We start from the raw sequence: 19,209 nt of genomic DNA, 5'->3' as shown, positions 1-19,209 counted from the left end.
ATAGTTTTCCCATCCTGTGAAAATTTTTGAGACTTTGAAAATTTTTCCCATCCTGAATCAGGACAAAATGTAAATGTCAAATTTCTGCAAACTGAAAAACAATACAAAAAACAAAACAAAGCAAAAAAAACCCCAAAAACATTGTTTGGGTCAATCAAAACATTTTGTTTCAATAATTTCCAAATGTTTCCCTTCAATTTTAATCTTTATTTCTTAACTCTTATCAGCTTAAATTTCAAAAAGAAACGTAGTTCTGAACTAGAATTTTTTATTTAAAAAATGTTGAAATGAGAGGTTTTGACAATTTCAAAGTCTTTTTTCCAATTTTTTTTTAGGGGAGAAATTTGTAGAAGCAGATGCTTTCCCACAAAAAGTGTTGGTTTTGACAAATCAGCACTTTTTTTTTTACCAAAAAAAAGTTGAATCAAAAAATTCCTGACCAGCTGTATTCACCCAATATTACCTTGACACTGCCCCTTTGCCAAGTGCCCTCATCCTTCTGGAGTTCCACTCCTTATAGGGATGGATTTTTCCTCCAATTTCACTTCTTAGCAATCCTACATTAAGGAAGAATAGACTGCATCCCTGCTCCTAGAGAAATCTCTCCTAGCTGTGCTACTGCATTAGCAGAGATCAGAATCCCCTTCCCAAGGAAACCTTCACACACCAGGTAAGATACAACTTTGGAGTAACTCTTTATAGAGGTTAGTAATCAGAACTGACTCTCTGACATAGGGATCAAGAGCATAGCCCTGGGTGACACAAACACTCACCTAAATGGATGAGAGTAGCAAAGAATATTACCCCAGAACACCCCGAGTGATCTGCCGTATAAGTTGGGAGAAAAATGTTTGAATGCAGAGTCAGAAGAGACTATGCCAGGGAGATCAAGGAGGGGAGAGTGATCCAGAGTGACAACAGCATCTGATAAATCAATAAGGATCGGACTGGAAGTGAGACCTTTAGATTTAGCCACAAGCTGGTCATTAATAACTAGAGACATGTGTCTAGGCGGAATGTAATGAGTCTTCCAGACGATGCGAAGGAAGCCTGTCAGCAAGGTGATGGAAGTGCTATGCCAATCAAGTCTGGAAGTCAAATAGATCAATGTTTTGCCCCCAGTCACTGCTTCTCCAACTTCTTATTCATGCTCTAATCAACTGCAAATGATCTAGATTAAGGCTCAGGCTTTGAGAACATCTCTGCTCCACCTCCGCAAAGCAGAAAGTACGTGATGCATGATGCTCTGGTCTTCCTGCACATGCTGAGCAGGTGCCAACTTTATGGACTGGGTCTCTTGTAAGGAACCTCCTTCTGCTGTGGCTTAATGAGGAGTCTGGAATTACTGACCCCTCCCCTTGTCAGGCCCCTAGAGGAGCCTTCTCCTTGTTAATTAAATGCTAATGATGGCTTGTGAGGGTGGGTTGCATTCTGAGTGGACAAGGAACTCTTCTAGGGTTGAAGGGAAAAGGTGAATCATTGGCAGTGTTCAATCTTCAGTACACACACATTTCCAACACCTGCCTGGTTGCTGTAAGTTTCCTTCATGCCCAGGACTAGCAGCAGGGGAACTGGATGGCAGCCGGAGAGCACCACCAACTATGCCCTGTTTCCTTTCAGAGAGGAGAGTGGCACACACCAGCTCTATGCCATTCTATGCTGAGTTGCTCATCGCTGGGCTGGCTATGTGGCATTGCTGCAGCACCTCTGCTGTAAACTCCCTTTAGTTTTGCCCTAGCCCTAACTGGGATCACATCCTAACAGAGGTTGTCCTGTGGACCATGTCTTACACCTAATTGCACAGACAACCAGTGATTAAAATAAGTGTGTGTATGCGGGGGGGAGTCACTGGGGGGTCACGGACCTATGTTAAAATAAAAACAAAATTTAACTGGATTGTTGAGAGGTGCAGGGTCTTACCAAAGCTGTTGCTCCAAAATATGATACCCTCCTCCGCAAAAAGAAACCATTTTCTTCACCTGACTTGAAGCACTGCAGACAACCTTCCCTCCCATCCATGATCACGTAACATCCCTTCAGTAACATGCTTATTGTTTACTAGGGAAATTGCTATTAGTGAAGTATTTGTGTATTTTTAGTTTCTGATTAGTCAATTTAGCGGGTGGAAATGACGAAGAGTAAGCAGACAATTCTCTCCAGGCCACGAGCAAATGCTCCAGGGATCACCATTTCAGAGTCAGCAATTTACTCGTTGTGCTTTGTTGTAATTAATGTTGGTTTGTCTGATTCTTTCTAGAGCTGAGAGCTTTTTTCTTCTATTTCCCCCTGCCCCACAAAAAAAACCCCAACCCTAATTTTAAAGGAAAAATCTTGTGGAACATTTTTTGTTTGAAACTCTGTTTTGAGAGAACAAAAAAAAAAGTCTCCATTTTTTCTGGAAAACCAAAAATGTTTTTCTGAAAAGCTATTGACTGTTTTGGGTTTTAGTAAAAACAAAAAGGCACAGCCCCTAAAACAAATAAATCCCCACAACACCCTGGAAAAATTATCTGGAAAAACTACATTTTCCCCTTTCATTTTTTCATTGAAAAAAATTTCCAATTTTCGAACAACTCTGGGGGCCCACATTATCAAAGCTATTTAGACGCTAATGATGCACATAGGCACCCAGTGGAATTTTCAAATCAATGGGAGTTAGGCACCAATCTGCATCTTTAAGTGCCTAAATATCCCCGAAAAACTGGCCCTATTTATTTTTCTAAGCAATTGGAGGTAATATTGTGGTTAAATTATCATCTATAACAAAGCTTCTAATTTTCACAGCTGTATATAAATATGGATCTAGGCCCTAATCACGCAAACTCTTAAGCATGTGTTTCCTTTCATTTCTGTGAATAGTCCTATTGGCATAAGTGGAAGGATCATGGTAGCCAAATTAAGCCCAAGTGTAAATGATTGCAGGCCTGGGACCCAACTGAATGCCTGTATTAGCCATTGTGGTCAGTGGCTTCTTTCTCTTGCCAAATAATACTTATTGTGCCATAGTCCAGCTGCTATATTTATGTCTCTGTCTTCGCACAGCATAGAGCCAATGAAGCAGAATTTGTCGCTTCCTCAACCGCATCTGTTTTTCATTCTTTTGTTCCTTTCAGAGGAGCAGCTTCTTAAGTGCTGTCACTGTTGCCACCTATTTAAGGTAACATGTTAGTTCTGGTCTCTGAAGCTGTCCCTCATGCTTGCTGATAAGGATAATTACATTGCCATAACAGAACATCTGTTTTCCCACTGATATGACTGCTGCTCCCTAACCAACCTGAGCCAAGAGTATTAGTATTTTTACTAAAAGGTTGAATAGACTTGATGATGCAATGTAACCCTGGCTGGGTCTTTTTTATGATGCCAGTTCTACCAGAATCTGGGTCACAGATCGACTTGCAGTAGGTTAATCAAGTGCATAGGAAAATTGTAGGGATCGGTCCTGGCTGGCAGGCCACCAGAAACCGCCCCCTGCAAAACCCCCTTTTTGCCACGGAATGCTGACTCCATATTATCATAAGATTAGAAGAGCACAGCACGTTCTGCCTACATGCAGCGGGTGAGGGGAAAAGGGGAAGAAAGAGTCCTCCACCAATGCGAAACAAGTAAACAAGGCTGTAAGTTATGCATGACACTGTAACCAAAAGAATAAAAAGGCTGCCACGCCTTGCAACGGGGCGCCTTCCTGAGCAAACAAGCTGTCTGTGTCTGGTTCCTTCCCGCAGAAAATCCTTTCCTCATGGAGCAACTCTGAGTTGTACAACAGAAAGTGTTCTGTAGAACCTGATCCTGCAACTTATTTTAGGGCTTGTCTACACTTACCAGAGGATCAACATTGTGGCGATCAATGCATCAGCGGTCGATTTTGCGGGTCTAGTGAAGACACGCTTAATGGACCACTGATTGTTCTCCTGTTGATTCCTGTACTCCATCGGATCAAGAAGAGTAAGGGGAGTCAAAGGGAGAGCATCTTCCACCGACATCACGTAGTGTGTACCTTGAGGTAAGTAGATCTAAGCTATTCACATAATTCAAATTGCGTAGTTTAGATCAACTTTTCTCTTTCGTATAGACAAGGGAGTGTTCTCAAATCCTGTGGACACCAATGGAAGTTGAGAGCAATTCTGCTCAGTGCCTCAGAGGATTTGTCTTTTTTTGTCACTTGTTTGTTCTAATTTAAAATTTGGGTTAAAGATTTTGCCTTGTATTTCCCTGAGGCTTAATGACGTATATAGTTATGCTACTCATGTTTAAATTTCCCCTTCTTCAGTCATTCCAAGATGGCCAGCAATGTTTTGCTCTTCCAGGAAATGAACAAAACTAGCTGAGAGGGGTGGTGTGGGGAAAAATTTTACAAATACTTCCTGGAATTTTCAATGAATTTGCTTTCTGTGTGTGCATTTTACGTTCTCCAAACTTTTGACAGATAAAGCTTCAAATTCACATTTGCAAGTAATCATGGAAGTTGAATTTTAAATCCACAAGCATGAACGTTTTCTCTTCCAATCATGGAAGAGAAACAACATAGTGTAAGTTTATCTGACCAATTACAACCAAAGCCAACTTCCATTTTGAATATCAACTAAATACTCTCAGCAATCTGTTTGCAATGAAACTGCAGATTAAAAAAAATGGGGTGGGGGAATTACTTGAATAAATTCAAATAACTAAAACATTGAGGAAATTGAGATCAGATGATGGATATTCCAGGAGCTAAATTAACCAGATACATTATATTTGCAACATATTTGCTCAGGTCTAGGATTGAGAACCTTCTGTAAGGCTCATTCACTAAAGATCTTTTTATCTTTGGTAATAATGTCTTAGATCTGCATAGAACTTTTTACCTCAAAGCACTGAACAAATGACAGCACCAGGAGGAGTATAAGTACAACCAATTGATATACAGCACTGGAAACAACGGCTAGGAGAAGAGAAACCTGGACTAAGGGCTGTGGACTCCACACTTACAAAAAATGCCATGATCTTTGATAGCCATATAGAACCTGAAAGTGGAAGGTCTCATCTAAATCATAAGAACAGAAGCACTTCCATACTGGGTCAGACCACGGTCCATTGTGCCCATGGATCCACAGGATCGGTGCTACACCCTCAGCTTTGGAACAGTCTTTAAGAGGAACCCCTGAAGTATGCCAGACTTCTAAGGGGTCTCACTCTTCATGCACAGGGTAGGTCCCACAGCCTCACCACCTCCTTAGATTGAACATCTGGGGCTTCAGCACTCCTGCATCATGCCATTAGCTCTGTTCAGAGAGTCCAACTGAGAAAGACTCCTGGTAGACACTTGATCACCCTACATGGATTAATGCACCTCACCAAGGATTTGCGGTGACAATCAAACAGTGTTGTCAAAATTGTAGGGTTTGTTAGTCTGCTCAGCTGGAACACAGCACAGGAAGTCCTTAGGTTAGCATGGAGAAATGAAGGTTAAAGCATACACCATTCTGATTAGCACAGAGCCCAGCAAAGCTGTATTTGGTCCCCATTGTTCAAGCTCTGTCTGGCTCATTGTGGCCAGTGTTAAATCTCTCTTCAGGTGTAGCAACTGTGACAGATATTCCAGGGTTCTCAAACTTCATGGCACTATGATCCCCTTCTGATAACAAAGATTATAACATGACCCCAGGAGCAGGGGAACAAAGCCTGAGCGCACCTGAGCCCTCCTGCCCTGGGCGGTTGGAGTGCAAAGCTAAATGGAAGCTGAAGCTTAATAGAAGCCGAAGCTCAGGCTTCAGCGTCAGTCCCGGGCCCCAGCAAGTCTAATGCCAGTCCTGGCAACCCCACTGAAACAGTTTGGGGTCCCAACCCACAGTTTGAGAACCGCTGTGTTAACCCAATAACCGACCTGTGTCTGATACTTTCATAATTTACATTCCCAAAATCAGTTTTCAACCAATATATGCAGAGCTCTTGTAAAACATTCATCATTTCCCCTTGTTTTGAATTGTCTGGTGGAAACAAGCTCTTTCATAAACCACATTTCCCTGAGGTATAAAGTATGCATCAAACATAGCCAGAGCCTTTTCATAGTCATCTTTGTGACTGTCTTCAGTAAAGTCAAAGGATTTAAAGATATGCTCTACTTGCTTCCCCACAGCACAAATTAAAGATACTTGTATATCATCGGTTTCCTTGTGGAGCTCGGTAGCAATGCAAAACCTTGCAAAATATTGTTTTCAGTCAGTTCATTGTGAAAGTTTGTGAAAGCTGAAGTTTTCTGGAGCATAGAAGAGTGCCATGTTGATGAGCTCCTGCAACTTTTGTGGCTGTTTTCCTTCTGTTTCTGTTCCTAGTTTACTCCTTATAGACTCATAGACTCTAGGACTGGAAGGGACCTCGAGAGGTCATCGAGTCCAGTCTCCTGCCCTCATGGCAGGACCAAATACTGTCTAGACCATCCCTAATAGACATTTATCTAACCTACTCTTAAATATCTCCAGAGGTGGAGATTCCACAACTTCCCTAGGCAATCTATTCCAGTGTTTAACTACTCTGACAGTTAGGAACTTTTTCCTAATGTCCAACCTTAATCTCCCTTGCTGCAGTTTAAGCTCTTGTGAGCTTGTGAGAACTTTTTGTAATTCTTTATAGTCAGCTTTGGACTTAACTATCTTGAGTAATTTTATATTATCTACAAACTTTGCCACCCCACTGTGTAACCTTTTTTCCAGATCATGTATGACAGGGCCGGCTCCAGGCCCCAGCGCGCCAAGCACGTGCTTGGGGTGGCATGCCACTGGGGGCGCTCTGCCAGTTGCTGGGAGGGCGGCAGGCGGCTAAGGTGGACCTCCCACAGGCATCCCTGCGGAGGGTCCGCTGGTCCCGCGGCTCCGGTGGAGCACCTACAGGCACGCCTGCGGAAGGTCCTCCGGAGCTGTGGGACCAGCGAACCCTCCGCAGGGACGCCTGCGGGAGGTCCACTGGAGCCGCGGGACCGGCGGACCCTCCGCAGGGATGCCTGTGGGAGGTCCACTGGAGCTGCAGGACCAGCGAGCGGCAGAGCGCCCCCTGCGGCGTGCTGCCGTGCCTGGGGCGTCGAAATGGCTAGAGCCGGCCCTGATGTATGAATATGTTGAACACCACTGGTTCCCTATCTTTGAACCAGTTACTAATTCGTGGGAGGACCTTCCCTCTTATCCCATGGCTATATAGTTTTCTTGAGAGCCTTTGATAAGGTCCCTCATCAAAGGCTCTCAAGAAAACTATATAGCCATGGGATAAGAGGTCCCTCATCAAAGGCTTTTTGAAAATCCAAGTACAGTATATTGAACTGGATCACCATTATTCATATGCTTGTTGATTCCCTCAAAAAATTTTAATAAATTTGTAAGGCATAACTTCCCTTTACGAAAGTCCGGTTGACTCTTCCCCAGCAAATCATGTCTATCTGTGTGTCCTGATAATTCTGTTCTTTACTATAGTTTCTACCAATTTGCCTGGTACTAAAGTTAGGCTCACTGACCTGTAATCATCAGGATTTCCTTTGGAGCCTGTAGCCAATTATTTTAGTTTATTGTTCATTTATTTTGTGTTGTTATGATTAACTAACATGTTATGTCATATTTAATCATTGTATGCTGAATAGGGTTAAATTGTAGGTTTATAGAAGTATAAGATTGATAAGTAGTTAGGAGGGATAATTATTTATTAGTTATCTAAGTAAGTAGGCCTGAAACTCAGGGCCTACAGGCTGAGGATTGTAAGATTTTAGTTTAGCTATTCTAGGCCATGTACTAAAGAAATGCTTGACATAAGTAAATGACCGAAGAATGTTCCTATGCAACAAGATTATGGGAAAAGATATGCTAATGGGTGATACTGAGAAAAATTAACAGAGTAATTTTTTGCTTACAAGATATCTGGCAGTCACATTTTTCTGACACATCGTAACCACAGGGTGCATGATGTGCTAATGAGATACAGTTAGATACAGTTAGTCACATTATAAAAAGTGGGTGCCCAGATTAGGAAAACTGAGCTCCCTATGGGAAATTCCATCAGGAGCCATCCCTCTACTGATGATCAATCCATAAGGGACCCATCAGACCCTAACACTATCTAGGAGGATGTGAGTATATCTGTATTTTTAACTTGTGACTAGGTCTCTATAGAATTTCAATATACTTAGGTAATCATAACCTTAACTGTAACTTGAATAAAATTTGTAAAATAGACGAGACCTTGTACTGGTGAATGTATGTACGGACACTACCTTTGGTCTTTATGGGATCCTAGAGACTATAAATCTGACACAAGTAGCAGAGGTGACTTTTGCTCTGATAAGCTTGAAACTGTAGCCACTGAAGAGCTGAACCCACGATGGTGTCATGCCACATTACAAAATTCACTTTAAATAAAAGAAAAGGCTACAAGCCCTTTTTAAAAATTGGCATTACATTAGCTACCTTCCAGTCATCTGGTACAGAGGCTGATTTCTGTGATAGGTTACTTACCACAGTTAGTAGTTCTGCAATTTTATGTTTGAGTTCCTGCAGAATTCTTGGGTGAATTCTATCCGGTCCTGGTGACTTCGTACTGTTTAGTTCATCAATTTGTTGTAAAACCTCCTCTCTTGACTTCACCACTAAAAAGATGTCTGTTCATTTTACCCCTGGGTAGCTATTGCACGCAAGCTATCCTGATGTGAAAAAACAGTAAAGGGAAGGCACTTAAATTTTATTCTGAGGTAAACTAGGTGAGGTGAACACTATATGCCCCTGCCTGCTTGTGGCTGATCTTGCCTCATGTAATTTACCTTTCAATAAAAGTAAAATGCCTTGTCTTCACTGTGATTTTTACCCCAGGATAGCTCATGCATGCTAGTTACCTTGAGGGAAAACAACCATACCTGGTCTTAGCAGTAAATACAAGGCCTAAAAGTAAACTGCATGATACTCAGTTGATTTATATCAGAAGAGTGATGGGCTGAGACTCCTCTCCTGTGACTTGAATGTGTGTTGCCAGAAGAGATTTCAAAAGTGAGGTGAAATCCTTGACCTCACTGATTTCAATTTTGCTGCTGAATCTAGCGAGGCCAGGATTTTATGCCTGGTGTTTATCCCCTTCAGATGGTGAAGGAATGAGGGTACGTCTACACTATGGGATTATTCCGATTTTACATAAACCGGTTTTGTAAAACAGATTGTATAAAGTCGAGTGCACACGGCCACACTAGGCACATTAATTCGGCAGTGTGCGTCCATGGTCCGAGGCTAGCATCGATTTCTGGAGCGTTGCACTGTGGGTAGCTATCCCGTAGCTATCCCATAGTTCCCGCAGTCTCCCCCGCCCCTTGGAATTCTGGGTTGAGATCCCAGTGCCTGATGGGGCAAAAATCATTGTCATGGGTGGTTCTGGGTACAGCCTTACCCCTCCCTCCCTGAAAGCAGCAGATAACTGTTTCGCACCTTTTTTCCTGGGTGAACTGTGCAGACGCCATACCATGGCAAGTATGGACCCTGCTCAGATCAATACCGCAATAGTGGACGTTGTAAACACCTCGCACATTCTCGTGCAGTCTATGCTGAACCGGGACCTGCAAAGCCAGGCGAGGAGGAGGAGGCGGCTACGGCAGCACGGCGACGAGAGTGATGAGGACATGGACACAGAATTCTCTCAAACCGCGGGCCCCTGAGCTTTGGAGATCCTGCTGGTAATGGGGCAGGTTCTAGCTATTGAATGCCAATTTTGGGCCTGGGAAACAAGCACAGACTGGTGGGACCGCATAGTTTTGCAGGTGTGGGACGATTCGCAGTGACTGCGAAACTTTCGCATGCGTAAGGGCACTTTCATGGAACTTTGTGACTTGCTTTCCCCTGCCCTGAAACACCATAATACCAAGATGAGAGCAGCCCTCACAGTTGAGAAGCGAGTGGCAATAGCCCTCTGGCAGCTTGCAACGCCAGACAGCTACCGGTCAGTCGGGAATCAATTTGGAGTGGGCAAATCTACTGTGGGGGCTGCTGTGATGCAAGTAGCCAAAGCAATCATTAAGCTGCTGCTATGAAAGGTTGTGACTCTGGGAAACGTGCAGGTCATAGTGGATGGCTTTGCTGGAATGGGATTCCCTAACAGTGGGGGGGCGATAGATGGAACCCATATCCCTATCTTGGCACCGGAGCACCAGGGCACCCAGTACAAAAACCGCAAGGGGTACTTTTCAATGGTGCTGCAAGCACTGGTGGATCACAAGGGATGTTTCACCAACATCCACATGGGATGGCCAGGAAGAGTTCATGACGCTTGCGTCTTCAGGAATATTACTCTGTTTAATCGGCTGCAGCAAGGGAATTACTTCCCAGACTAGAAAATAACAGTTGAGGATGTTGAAATGCCTGTAGTTATCCTGGGGGACCCAGCCCACCCCTTGATGCCATAGCTCATGAAGCCATACACAGTCAGCCTGGACAGTAGTCAGGAGCTGTTCAACTACAGGCTGAGCAAGTGCAGAATGGTAGTAGAATGTGCATTTGACTGTTTAAAGGCGCGCTGGCGCACATTACTGACTCACTCATACCTCAGCCAAACCAATGTCCCCATTGATATTGCTGCTTGCTGTGTGCTCCACAATCTCTGTGAGAGTAAGGGGGAGACCTTTATGGTGGGGTGGGAGGCTGAGGCAAATCACCTGGCCGCTGATTATGCGCAACCAGACACCAGGGCGATTAAAAGAGCACACCAGGAAGCGGTGCGCATCAGAGAAGCTTTGAAAATGAGTTTCATCACGGGCCAGGATACGGTGTAACTGTTGTGTTTGTTTCCCCTTGATGAACCGCCCCCCTTGATTGACTCATTCCCTGTAAGCAACCCACCCTCCCCCTTCGATTACAGCTTGCTTAAGGAAATAAAGTCACTACCGTTTAAAAATCATGTATTCTATATTAAAAAGTCATTATAAAAAGAGGGAGAGAACTGACAAGGTATCCCGGGTGTGGTTTGGGAGGAGGATAGGAAGAAGGAAAAGGCTGCTAAAAACATTTCAATGTAATGACAGCCTTTCGGTTGGGCTATCCACGGGGGTGGAGTGCGCGGGTGCATGAAGCCTTCCCCCACGTGTTCTTACACGTCTGGGTGAGGAAGACATGGAACATGGTGAGTGGTGAAGGTGGTTACACAGGGGCTGCAGCATCACTCTGTGACCCCGCTGCTCTTCCTGAAGCTCCACCAGACATCGGAGGATGTCAGTCTGATCACGCAGCAGCCCCAGGGTTGCATCCCGCCACCGCTGATCTTCCTGCCAGCACCTCTGATCTTCCTGCCGCCACCTCTCACCTCGAGCCCATCTGGTCCCATCTGTCCTCACGTTCACTGGCATCTTTCCGGTAATTTGATACCACGTCCTTCCACTCATTCAGATGAGATCTTTCATTGTGGGTCACTTCCATGATTTTCGAGAACATTTCATCTTGCGTCTTCTTTTTCCTCCGCCTTATCTGGAATAGCCTTCAGGATGGAGTAGGGAGACTTGAAAAATGTGCAGCTGCATGAGGGAGGGAAAAAAGGGAGAGAAGTATTTAAAAAGATACATTTTACAGAACAATGCTTATACTCTTTCACAGTGAACAACACTATTCACCTTACATAGCACATGTGATTTCACTACAAGGTCGCATTTTGCATCTTAATATTGAGTGCCTGCGGCTCGGGTGTTACAGATCTCACAGACGCAGGTCCGGGCAGCAGAGTTCAGCTTGCATGCGGCCATGGTAAGCCATTGTCTTTCGGCTTCTGCAGCCTTCATATACACAGTGCCCTCCTTTCCCAAATACTAAGCAAATCCCGTTCAGTGATGCTTCTTTCCTGTTAACATGCAGCAGCAGAAGTCACCCCCCCCTCCAATTCTGTGGGATGATCGCTTTACCCCTCCTCCCACTGCATGGCTGGTATCATGGAAGATCACTGCTAATCACCCCTTTCCCCTCCCCGCCCCCGCGTAGCTGGTAGCAGGGAAGATCTCTGATAGCCAAACACAAAAAAGCTCAGTGCTATTCCCCTCCCCCCGCTTGGCTACATGCAAGGAAGGATTTCTTTTCAGCAACAGGCGAACAGCCCAGCAGGAATGGCCATCTCTGTCACCTTACTTAAATTCCTGAATTTCAACCAGATTACCATGAACGATATCACTCTCCTGAGGATAACACAGCGAGATAAAGAACGGATGTTTCTTGAATGCCAGCAATCACCGGGACCATATGGAGCTAGGCTTTGCCATGCAATGATACCTGATTACTTGCTACATGCATGGCATGGTAAAGTGTCCTACCATGGTGGACGGAATAAGGCTGCCTTGCTCAGAAATCTTCTGCAAAGGCTTTTGGAGTACCTCCAGGAGCACTTCATGGAGATGTCCCTGGGGGATTTCCGCTCCATCCCCAGGCATGTTAACAAACTTTTCCAATAACTGTACTGCCGTGAATGCATCCCAAGTCCTCAGGGCAAATCAATCATTAAAAAACGCTTGCTTTTAAACCATGTTTTATATTTACAAAGGTACACTCAGCAGAGGTCGCTTCCATGACTTCACTGTCTGTGCTAGTGGCTTGGGAGGGCTGGGAGGGTAATTCTGTCTGGGTGAGAAAAAGCTCCTGGCTGTTGGGGCTAACGGAGTGCTGTGTGCTCTCTGCAAGCTCGTCCTCCTCTTCCTCCTCCTCATCTTCCCCGTCCACAGAATCCTCAGCTATGGCTGAGATTACCACCCCCACCTCGGAATCCAGGGACAGGGGTGGGGAACTGGTGGCGGACCCCCCTAGAATTGCATGCAGCTCAGCGTAGAAGCGGCATGTTTTCCACCCTGCCCCGGACCTTCTGTTTGCTTCTTTGGTTTTCTGGCAGGCTTGTCTGAGCTCCTTCACTTTCACTCTGCACTGCACTGAGTCCCTGGTGTGGCCTTTCTCCATCATGGCCTTGGAAATTTTTTCAAATATTTTTTCATTTCGTCTTTTGGAACCTAGTTCTGTTAGCACAGAATCCTCTCCCCATATAGCGATCAGATCCAGTACCTCCCGTGCGGTCCATGATGGAGCTCTTTTTCGATTCTCAGGAGACTGCATTGTTACCTGCGCTGATGAGCTCTGCGTGGTCACCTGTGCTGATCAGAGCTCCACGCTGGCCAAACAGGAAATGCAATTCAAAAGTTCGTGGGGCTTTTCCTGTCTACCAGGCCAGTGCATCCGAGTTCAGATTGCTGTCCAGAGCAGTCACAATGGTGCACTGCGGGATACCGCCCGGAGGCCAATACCGTCGATTTGCGGCCACACTAACCCTAATCCGATATGGTAATACCGATTTTAGCGCTATTCCTCTCGTTGGGGAGGAGTACAGAAACCAATTTAAAGAGCCCTTTATATCGATATAAAGGGCCTCGTTGTGTGGACGGGTACAGCGTTAAATCGGTTTAATGCTGCTAAAATCGGTTTAAACGCGTAGTGTATACCAGGCCTGAATGTCACCTTCTGTGAGTTATCTGAACATTATCTTGTTTCACCAGTTGTCTTAAAAGGCTTAGGCCAAAGCCAGCTTCCTTTGAAACCAGTGAGGATTTTGCCATTAGTGTCAATGGGACTAGGCCCAAAGACAGATGTGTTCAATACCTTTCCCACTGGCCCTTCTGATTCCTTCCTACTGGTATAACTATGTTGGTAAAAATCACAAATTTAATCAAAATAGGTATACTTGTACAAAGTCTGTTTAGAGAGAAGAGAAAAATAGACAAGGCAGGTATTTGCAGCTTCTTTTTACTGGGCCCACATGAGCCATGCAGTCTGTTGATTTTTCTCTCGCTGCAGAGCTGTGTGCTTGTCAACATAATTGAGTAAGGCTATGTGTAGGAAGGACCTGACAATCCAACAGTCCTTTATTCCAGTCCACATAGTTCAGTAAAGAAATCGAGCATTTTGCTTCTTTTTCCCCTCTCTTTTTTTCTTTTCAATATCACTCCATTAGGACCCTTCATTTTCAGTTTTTATTTTAATTTTTCCTGGGAATTTATCTGTGTTTATTATTACAAAAACAAAAACAGTTGCAATTTAGTGCAAAAACTATTAATAATTTTTCTGGGTAAATATTGGGGTTTATTCTGGTGGAAAGAAGGACAGATTTTCATTTTCTTCCCATCTAATTGTGTGTCAGATCTTTAAACCATTATCTGCTAGCAGCTTGAAATGTTTATGTGGTAGGCGTGAGATTCATCAGTATGTTCAGATGGGCATGCACTTCAGAGCTTGCATGCATGTCTGTGTATTGTGTATATCTTCTAGACTAATCCATGGCCTTACTTCAACAGGCAGTTTTGCATATACACACAGATTAATGTATTATCATAATACATATATTTCATGCAATGTATAGCATTTTCCTAATAAAACATGTTATTTTTATATAGCTGAATGTTATAAAAGGAGGGTGAAAATTGGAAAAAAACAAATAATACTTTTTGTAAAACCTAGGATTTTTTCCGGAAATTGTTTTAAACTGAAAATGAAGGGGTTTATATATAAGATACATACTGTCCCATAAGGCCTTCCCTAGAGAGCTATTCATTATTATTATGAGCATTAATTACTATTTATTTTATCATTACTATTATTACAGCTAGTTGTAAAATAGCAAACCTTTTTTGCAAAACCCCTGCATAATCTTGAAATTTTGAATATTTTCAACCAGCTGTAATAATCCTTGTTATTCTATTATTTATGTTGCACTAGGTGGGTTCGAAGCATTTAAAAGAAGTAAAAGGCAAGGTCCTTCCACCAAAGTACCTACAATCTAAGGTTTGGGAACACTTCTGTAACCCACTGGTCAGTGTGCCCTTCTGTGTCTGATACATTTATGATGAGATATTGCTACAGGCCGTGTATCCAGAGCCTGGCTCTTTAGCTGAAGGAGTTCATGCTCTTAGCTCTGAAAGCCTCAGTTAAATCCCCAGTGTATGCCAAAATAACAGTTTTTGCGTGGGTTTAATTTATGTTTGTGAGTAGGTCCACACGTAGGTAGTCCCATGTGCATAAACTGAAGCACATGACCTGTGTAATGGTTTGCTTGATCTGGGCCTAACAGTTTTGTTAAGAAAAATGTCTTCTCTGAGGACAGAACTTTTGAATTACAAGACTGGCCTGTGGTTTATTCAGGGCCAGCTCCAGGCACCAGCCAACCAAGTACATGCTTGGGGCGGCACCTTGGGGTGAGGCAGCGCTTGTTTTTTTTTGTTTTTGGTTTTTGGTTTGGCTAGGCGGCATTGGAGGGGGGGGTTGTTTGTTTGTTTGTTTTTGTTTCGGCTGGGCTGCACTCGGGGGGGTGTTTCGGTGGTGCGGCGCTCGGAAGGGGGAAAGAGGCTTGGGCGGTGCGGCGCTTGGGGGCGGGGTTGGTGGTGCTCGGGAGGGGGGGTTGTTACAGCTGGGTGGTGCTCTTTTTTTTTTTTTGCTTAGGGTGGCAAAAAGTTAGAGCCGGCCCTGAGTCTGTTATGTTAAGAAAGCTCTAAAACTACTTTCAACTGAGAGCCTCTAGAAAGCCTGAGGTGACCCTACCTAGATTTGTATATCCAGAGGCCAGACATTCTCAGTGAAAGACACTGCTCTGGAATTTTCTCTTCCCTTGATCCAACAGGGCATGAGTCTGTTGGCCTTCAGAACTCACTAAAATAGCATGCCCGTCTGATTTCCTAATACTTTTTCGGTGTGATTTGAGTGGGTGGCGTGAGGGGAACTGGTAAAGCTTGTGAATACAGGCCTGATTTTCTGCTTCATTACACTGGAGTAAAATGGATGTAACTCCAGTCTTGAAGCTTTCTTCTGATGGACTGTAACATACAAGTAAATGATCATGGAGGTGTTTGTCACACATGGTGAGTTACAGGTTTTGTTACTGGTTTGGCTTTTATATTTTTTGAAGGAAGGGCAAAGTGAGGGGGGTGGCAGGAGGGGGTTTGTTGAGATGAATAGGGTGAGAGAGGGGGCATATTGGGCTTACAGTGAAGGGGAGAAGGGATGGGGCAAACAGCCCAGGCTCAAAATGTGGAATTCAGATGACAGCACTGCTGTCCAAGGGGCTGTGAAGATCTGGGGTGGTGAAGACACCCCATCTGGATCTCACCACCCCACTTGTGTTAATGCTGTGGATGCCATTGCCTCCTGCAGGTGCCAAGTAGCTGCTGTTCATGCCCCAGAAATCCTTCCTCCATTGAGTGTAGACGGGGCCCACATGGGGGCATTTGTCCCAGGGCATTCATTGGCTCTTTCCAGTTCCTGATGGGTGAATCTCTGCTTGTGCTGAACTGTGATCTGATTCTTTACTGGAGCCTGCCTGGCTAGGGGGATGGGGGAGACAGTTGGGGGGTTGTTGCAGGGGTCCCTATCAGCTTCAGAGCTGGGAGTGGACCTCCCCTCAGGCTGCAGGCCAGCTGCTTCTGACTCCTGCAAGGGGTGATTCTCTGGTTCTGGGCAAGGCTTTCTCCCCTGTGCCCATGTGCCTGAGGTGGGTCACCTCCTGTGAGTAGCGGGTTCCATCTGCTTTCATCCAGGGATGGGGGCAAAGTATCCAGATGGGCATCCCCTCTCTGGGCACCGGCTACTTCCATCCTTTGCCCAATCCCACCCTCTCTCCAGCGGCGTGTTTCCCTACACCCAAGAAGCTGTGTAGCCACAAGTCCGGTCTGGCGGCGGCTGTGTTCATGCAGTCCCCTCCCTCCCAGGGTGGCTGAAGGAATCAGAGGATGCTGCATCCCCTCCCTGAGCCCGCTGCCCCCCCATGAAACCCTCTGCAGGGCCCTGTGCAATGCACAGCCCCACATTTCCTGCTAAACTCCTACGCCTCTGCACTCCCCCCTGGTCCCACCCTTGCAGCGATGCCAAGCTGCATCCGCGGACACCAGCGCCTTGTTGCTCGCTTGCAGAATCCGTGGAGCAGCGGAGAGGGGGCTTGGGAAAAGGCGGGGTGGGGGGAGAAGAATTTGATTTAAGGAACCTGATTTGGATAAATCCCTCCCATCCTTCTTTCTCATTCGCTTCCCTCCTCTTTCCATATTAATGAGGCAAGCCCAGGGGAGGGGATTGGCTCAGTGCCCTCCCCCCTGTTCTTGGGCACTTGTCTGGAGCTGGGGGGTTGTGTGTGTCCGGGGGGGAGTGTTTGCATTTCTCCGCAGGACCGGCTCTCCTCTTTGCAGCGCATTGTCTGGGCATGAGACTCACACCCAGGGGAGCGCAGGCTGGCTGGGGCTCGCGGGCTGTGCATCTGACCCAGCCCCCTCGCCCTCCCCTTCTCCCCGCTCCTCTAAGCGCAAATTAATTACGTGATTAAAAAAAATAAATACAAAAAAAAAAAGTTTGCAGCCCCTCCCTCTCCCCGCCCCCGGCGATGTAGCAATGGGAAATTCCTGCATGGCCCAAACCGCGCCAATGCCTCGTGCAGGGGCCGCCTGCAGACGCGAGGCAGCGAAGGGAAAACTAGGGAGGGATTTTTAATTCCTTTGGGAGCAATCAGACCGTGTGTGTAGGGGCAGCCTAGCTCCCTCTGGTCCATTGCATCTCTTGGATTGCTCCCCACCTCCTGGATTCAAGCAGATCGCGACTGCAGTTGCCTTCAGCCTTCTCCCCCAGCTCCCCCCCCCCACTCCTGCCTTGCTCACCTGGGAAGGTGAAGAATGCATCTCCACTATTGGGACGGATCCTTGCGGCAATGGTAAGCTCTGCTCCCTCTCCCTGCCGGCGCGCGTTGCCCTTGCTTGCCGTGCGTGTTCTCCCCTCGCGTGTTGGGGCTCACGGCTTAGCTGCAGACTGCTGAGAGCTAACCGTGCCAGGCTTTAGTTGAACCCTGACTTGACCGAGTCGGTGCCTTTACTGTAGTGCGTGAAGGGCAACAGGGAAGCGGTAAAAGAATCGATCATATGAATTGTGTTGTGTTGCAGGAGTGACACTGGTTTGCTCGCTTTCCCCAGCTCCTGGGTGGGAATCACACACAAGCGTCTTTCTGCTGCCAGCCACCACTGCATACAGCTGTGTGGTGGTGGTGGTGGCGGCGGCTTTTTTTTTTCTTTAAAAACAAACAACGGGGACCAGGCTAACGGGTTGTTGGTATGGGGATCACGTCTGGCTTTAAGGCAATATGGCTGGTAAATAAAACCTGATTGCTAACAGACCCAGAGCTGCGATTGGGATTTTTCTGGCTCAGCTACTCCCTTGCCCAGTTCTGCATCTTCGGTCACCTGCCGCAGCAACTCTGAGTCGCCCTTCTGCCAATGCGCCAAAAGGGTTAGCGAGACTTCTCTGGTTTTACTATGAAGTAGTAGCGAAAATCTCAGTTCTTGTATCGTAGTGTGTGTGTGCGCGCGGGGGGGCTTTCTCTTATCCGTATTTGAACAGCTTGTTCCAATATTTCCATCTCTATGCAGAGCACATTAAAGGGACTCAGAGCTAACAAACAGGACTTCTCTAATTGCTCTGCTGTGCTGTGTACCTGTCATGTGCAGTGTTTGGGGCTGTGGTTGTAGTGGAATCTTACGGTTTACATCAATAGCAGAGAATACTTAATATCTGGAGATATAGCTATCCTATTAGGAGAGGTGTGCAAATTTCTTTTTTAGTTATATGTTGATATTTGTAGGCAGATGCACATCTCGCTAGGGTGTGGACATGTGAAGGAACTCCTGAAAACAGTGGATTTCCTCTGGGTTTAAGCTGGAGTGAGAACAAAATCTGGCCCTTCACTTGCAAAACATATGGGGGGTATCATTGCAGATACAACCACCAGACAAAAATCAATCCAAGCACAGTCAGATTGTAAATGCCTTTATAATATTTTAATATCCTTTGTGGTTGCTTATACAAGGCGTATGTTGTACAGTTGTATCCATCTATAAATTTATTGAAGCGGGTTATTTTAAATCTGACAAAGTACACATACATGGCTTTTTGTGTGTGTTACTGTGTTTAGATACGCCTCAGTCTCCCTTCTGCATTCCTATACCTCATAGGCTGGATAAAATTGGGGAAACAATTGATGGGAACATAATTTTTTTAAAATTAAATAGATGCTTGCTGTATATTATTACTATCAGCTGGATTGGGAAGGTGAACTCCTTAACCTGATATAGCTATAAATACACAGAGAGACTACTTTTGGCAGGCTTTCGTGTTCATATAATGCAGAAATTCACTCCTGGAAGCTTTGTGCTTCAGAGAAGTTTCCCAGTGGATGGACATA

At 45.4% G+C, this 19,209-nt stretch overlaps 1 protein-coding gene across 10 annotated transcripts in view; it reads left to right on the top strand.

Annotated features, from left to right (window-relative positions):
* The first annotated feature begins 17,157 nt into the window (after positions 1–17,157).
* The window catches only part of ADCYAP1R1 (ADCYAP receptor type I), a 204,523-nt gene continuing 202,471 nt past the window's right edge, over positions 17,158–19,209 (top strand). For 4 of the 10 annotated variants that reach the window (XM_030549959.1, XM_030549963.1, XM_030549958.1 and 1 more), the window contains exon 1: positions 17,159–17,688. The gene's annotated coding sequence lies outside the window, so the exon portion shown is untranslated. Of the gene's footprint in view, positions 17,689–18,073; positions 18,258–19,209 lie in introns of those variants that run through there. The other 6 variants (XM_030549961.1, XM_030549955.1, XM_030549964.1 and 3 more) reach the window with 4 other exon arrangements.

The sequence above is a fragment of the Gopherus evgoodei genome, chromosome 2 (assembly GCF_007399415.2).
Source record: "Gopherus evgoodei ecotype Sinaloan lineage chromosome 2, rGopEvg1_v1.p, whole genome shotgun sequence".
Classification (NCBI taxonomy): Eukaryota; Metazoa; Chordata; order Testudines; family Testudinidae; genus Gopherus; species Gopherus evgoodei.
This window is presented reverse-complemented; position numbering and strand designations above follow the sequence as displayed.